The sequence below is a fragment of the Pteropus alecto genome, unplaced genomic scaffold (assembly GCF_000325575.1).
Source record: "Pteropus alecto unplaced genomic scaffold, ASM32557v1 scaffold279, whole genome shotgun sequence".
In the NCBI taxonomy this organism is placed as follows: domain Eukaryota; kingdom Metazoa; phylum Chordata; class Mammalia; order Chiroptera; family Pteropodidae; genus Pteropus; species Pteropus alecto.
Genome location: NW_006443262.1, coordinates 1,078,881 through 1,084,848, shown reverse-complemented (window position 1 = coordinate 1,084,848; position 5,968 = coordinate 1,078,881).

The following is a 5,968-nucleotide window of genomic DNA, read 5'->3' as shown; positions in this document are numbered from 1 at the left end:
ACCTAGATAGTACCACAGATGGGTGTAAATACTCATACTCATCTGTTCCCATGGCTACAGGTCTCAGACTAGACTGAGTTTAAAGGCAGCCAATCTGCCACCTGTACAACGATAATGGTGGTTGGCTGTCAATTAGATTTCTTCTTTTGAGGATCTTGAACTAGGACTATCATCTATCTATCTATCTATCTATCTATCTATCTATCATCTATCTATCTATCTATCTATCTATCTATCTATCTATCTATTTATCTATCTATCTATCATCTATATCTATCTATCTATCTATCTATCTAATCATCTATCATCTATCTATATCTATGTATCATCAATCTATAATCTATCTTACAGTGGGCAGTTGATAGCAATGACATAAGTTTAAAGAGTCAGAAAATCAGAGAACAGAGAATATCCTAGTTATGGTCACACTTAGAATGGTCATCCAAGAAGTTCTAATTCAGGACAAGATGAGGTCCAGTTGTTTAATCTTTCTTAGCTTCCACGGGCTCTACTTTTTTTTCTCTTGTTTCTCTGTGCATTGTTGCCCTAAATCTCCCAATGCTTGAGGTAAATTATGTGAATTGCTCCTCCTTGGAAAGGAGACTACAGGAGGAAAAGTGGAATATTGGCACAGCTCCCATAATGTGAGAAGTTAGAAGCTTACCTCAGGCCGAGTCGTAGATGATGGATGTCATTGCCCTGCCATTTGATGCATAGACTTCAATGTCAACACTGGATTTCTATCTCGGATCAGTTACTGTTTGGGTATTTCTGCTTTTCTTCTTAGGTTTTAGTTTTCATATATGTATATTAGAGTTAAAAAATAACCTACAATGTAAAGTTCTAGGAAGATTAAATTAGATTTTGCTTCAGAGAAATTACCCAGTGCCTGGTCCAGAGAAAATACTTAACAAGATAAGGAATCCCAGCTCAGTAGAGTAGGCATTTCATATGCTGTGGATACCAGGGCCTGCTGAAGTTCATTAGACAACATTTGAATTGGGAAGAAAAAAAATCTATGTTGTTCAAGATATTGAGAGGTTTTCTCTCTGGGATTGCTTTTGGCACCCACAGTGCAGTCTACTGATTTGATTTTTAGAAATAATCTCAAATCATTCAGATCTATGTCTTATGGGGAGAGACCAAGCTACCTATTTTCATTTTAGAACTGACTAAAAAAATGAAATGTGATCAGTCTCTTGACTTTCTATAGACATTACCTACCTCTATGGCTGATGTATTGCTGGCACTCAGTATAGGTGAGTTGAATAACTTATTTTATAAATAAATTTATGAAAAATAAATTTATAAAAATTTATGATTGATTAGTTAGTTTGTTAATGGAAGGATGACTGCCTTATGTAAATGATAAACTAGCTTGGAATATAATTCTAAAAAAGGGGTTCTAATTTGTTTTGTCCAGTAGAAATACTGTTTGAATTAAGTAGTTAATAGTGGTTGATTGTATTGTTCAAAATATTTGTTTCCCTGACCTACAGGACCCATCCCTAAGAGAGGATTATATATGTCCTCTCTCCTAACTAAGCTTTAGCAATTTGTCTCCTCTGTTTATTAGAATATGTCTAAAAGTTACACGTGTACTTCTATAACAAAGGTTTAAATGCTATTGCATGGTTTACCACGTCTCTTTTCTATTTTCCAGGAGACCAGTAAGATCTTTGAATGAGGATGGCATGAAACAGAGACAGACATGAGGGTGAGAGATAAACCCAAGTTGCCATAAGCCACTGAGATTCTGTGGTCATTTAGTGACTATAACATAACAACATAACATAACATAACATAACATAACATAACATAACATAACATAACATAACATAACATAACATAACATAAGCTGACTAACACTATACCTTTCTAAGGTCACTTTTCACAGATCAGAACTCTTTTGCATAGACAAGATCTAGCATATTTGTCAATAGACAAATGCCCACTTGTTTTAATTTAGACTATTGTGAATGCTATGCAGTGAAATATCCATAAAAAAAAAATGTTTCAGATTTGATGCCTCATTATTCTTTTCATGCTCAATCTTTCTTCACTTCAGTGCCATATTCTTTCTGGATATATGGCTCATGTATGGTGACTGTTGCTAAAGCTTATTTCTCAATATAGGGCCACAGAGGACACATTGGATTGACAAGCATAAAGTTTGGAACAGAACAGTAGAAGGAGCCTATCTTGACTGAATATCAGGACCTGTGGGCCTTCTAGGTATGTCTTGCTTCATTGCTTTTATTCTTCAGTCAGGTTCTCAAAATAGACTTACACGCCCACTAGGAAGGACAATAGCAGGGGAAAGCTCTAATTTTTACCAGCCTTAATGACTTAGCTTTCTTTCAAAAGTCAGTTTCCACTAAATACTAATATTTACCATCCTACTGTGTGTAAAAATTAGCCATAACATAAGCAAAGTGTTGAGCAGAGGTACACACAGTTTGTGTTTATTCCTCCATGGTTTTTCACAGGCAATTCCTCTTTTCTGAAGTAGTTTTCTACCTTGACAACTCATGCCATTCCTTCTAGGCTTAGCCTTATGCCATCTTTTCTTTCACCTTTCCCTGTTTGTAGTGGGTCAGGCACTTCCTGCCTTTACAATCCCCCTTTATAGAAAGTCTTTCTTTCTCTTATTATTCTTTGTGAACACAGTCTTTGGCTCCCACTTGGTAGTGAGCTCCCTGGAAAACAATGTTGGATGATAGATTAGCTTCATAACAAAGACAAAGTATTCTGGAAACCTCTCTCTGTCTCGGTTTCCTCATCTGAAAAATAAGTATATCAATAACACTTCTTCTTACAGATGGTCAAACAAGGCATTTATGAATAGCACCACTGCGGTATCTAGCAGAGTTCTTAGAAGTAGATGTAAAAATAAACATTTTAAATGAACAGAAGTTTGCTTGAACCATTGTAGTAAGAAATACTATCCTCTCTATCTTCTAGTATGATCTGTTTAATAGAAATATTGCCTGAACACTGCAGAACATCCACTGATTATGACTCAAAGCAGTTGAAGCAGGCAGAATATAAATACTCTGAGGAGATTATTTTTACCAATTATGCTTATAAATAAACAAAAATTTTTATTTTTAATTAATTTCTGTTAAGAATATCAAAATACAACATTATTATTTCTTAAACTCTTGTCGAGGTTATTTACAGAGTAGACTGGGTCATCCCTATCTGGTCCAGAGCCAGAATTAAAAAGAAACGGTCCTCGCTGCTGCTTTTGTTCTCCCCCACGTACATTCCTGCCGTCTGAAAGGACCCAAGGCAAACGTTCCTGATATATTTGGAAGGAAACAAAAGTTAGTACAGAACAGCATTTGACCTCTGTCTGGTATTGATGTGAATCTTAGGCTGCCCTATATGAACTTCCGAAAGTGACATATCTCCCTGTGGGATCAGTGACATGGGGACAGCTGGCCAGCTTTAGAACAAGCTCGGCCCCATAAGGACAGCAGGGCTGTCCTGCTAGAAAAGCCAGGGTGAGAGGCTTCTCCCCAGCTGGTGCCTTTGTAGAGACTTTCTCATCAGGAGTCATTTCATAGCCGAGGTCATGAAGTCACAGATCTGTGGGGATTTGGAACAACAGGATTATGTTCTGTCAGTGTCATGAATTCAGAGATTCATGAATATTGAAGAAATGCATGTGGCTCACCACAGGAAAATAGCAATTAAAATTCTGTACCCAAGTGTCAGCATATTAGGAGTTAATAAAGTCAACTAAATTGATAAGTAAAATTGATCTCTAACTCAGGCAACAGAATAGGACCTTGAGTGAGTAAAGAAATCAAAATCATTAAAAGCACCCTGTGTCCTTGAGAATAGCTCTGAAGTCAGGATCTATTCTTTAGTTTCATATTATCAAGAAGATTCTCCAATTTAATTTAATATTTATGTATGTGTTTATGTATGTTTGTATTGGCAATCACCCCTGGAGAAGGTACAATACAGAGCTGAGCTTAGTTTAATGTAAGACCCCAAGATATTTACATAAATCACATTATAGGCCCAAGTACCTTGGTCCTCTGCTCTCTTTTTGAATGGCTGCATTTCCAAATAACTCCTCACTGAATCTTTACTTGAATTGAGCTAAATTAAGAGAAAGAGTTAGCTTCTCTTAAAGGTCAATTGAGCCCTATGCATTTTCAATGGGTTAACTCATTTAAATCTAAGCACAGCGGTTTAATTTAGCTATCACTTTTCTATTTTACAGGTAATGAAACAAGAGCTTCCTCAACCAGTAAACTAAAGATCTAGCATATGAATTTGAAAACCTGTATTCCAGAATTCATGCTTTCTATTTTATAATAAACATTTTATCATAAGAAAAGTAATACAGGGGCGGGTCTAAGATGGCAGCATAAGAAGATACTGAGCTTGTCCTCTCCAAGACCGCCTCAAATGTACACTTATATTTAGAATAATTCCTCTTGAGAGACAACTGAGGGCCCATTGAACAGCTATTGTACAACAATAAGAGAGGGAGACCACACCAAAGGTTGGGAAGCCGTGGGAGCTCTCAGGGAGCTGAGAGACTGGTGGGTGCCATTGTTTACATTTCTCCCGCACTTGGATACCAGGCAGGAACTCTATCCAGGTGCTGTGGCCAACTTTCAGGGCCACTGCCATGCTTCCCCAACCACCTCTCCCAGAATTAGGTCCAGCAGTCACTGGAGATGCCATGGCGAGTGCACATAGGTCTCCTTCATACAGAGATTAATCTAGAGGGTAGTCAGGGAGCTGTTGTGCACACCCTTTGGGTCTGTTGTGCACACCCTTTGGGTCTGTTGTGCACACCCTTTGGGCTGTGCGCTCATGCAGGGCCCCCCAACCCAAAGAGATTATGGAACTAGCACAGCATGTAGTACCCACATGTAGGGCTGCTCTGTCCAGAAAAAGTGCAGAACTAGTGGGACACTGCTCTGTGAACACATATGATTGCCCCACCTGGAGAAAGGGTGGAATCAGCAAAGTGCTGCAGTGCATGCACACAGAGAAGCCCTTTCCAGAGAGAGTTTGGAATTAGTGCTATAAGCACATAAACAGCTGCTCCACATGAAGAAGTTGCAGAACTGGAGGGGCATTGCCACGTGAGCACATAGGGCTGCCTTGCCTGGAGAAATTGTGGAAGTAGAAAAGTGCTGTGGTGCATGTACACAGGGCTGATCTGTCAGAAAAAAAGTGTGGAACTGGTTGGATGCTGTGACGCACACACTAAAGGAAGCCATGCCCAAACCGACTGGGCAACAGATAATTCAAGCAATAGGACATGCTGCATGCACACCAAACAGCACTGCTCAGATCATAAGGGCAAGGACACACATCAGTCTGTCCCACCCTGACTCCACAATGACCATGGACAGTCAGAAGAACAGTGAGCTACAACACCTGCATATATGTCAGGCTGCCCAACCCAGAACCCACCTCTTCTGGTCATGTGGCATACCATGCAGTGTATGTGCTCACCCAGCTATAACTAACTCACCAAAACCATGTGGTACACAGTCTACAGAGAGCCCACTTTTTCGATATTTGGAGAGATAGCTATTTCATCTAACTCATAGGAGCAAACACAAAAAGTCAAAAATCAGGAGACAGAAGAATATGCCCCAAGTAAAAGAACAAGAAAAAAACTTGCAGAAAACTCTAATAATATAGAGAAAAGTAATTTGCCTGATAGATTTCAAGTAAATGGTCCATAAGGATGTTCAACAAACTTGAGAGTAGAATAGAAGAACTCAGAGAACTTCAACAAAGAGTTAGAAAATATAATAAAGAACCAGAGATGAAGGATACAGTAACAGAAATGAAAAATACATTAGAAGGAATTGACACTAGATTAGTTAATACGGAAGAATGGATTAGTGACCTGAAAGATATAATAGTGGAAATCACCCAATAAGAATAGCAAGTAAGTAAGTAAGTAAGTAAGTAAGTAAGT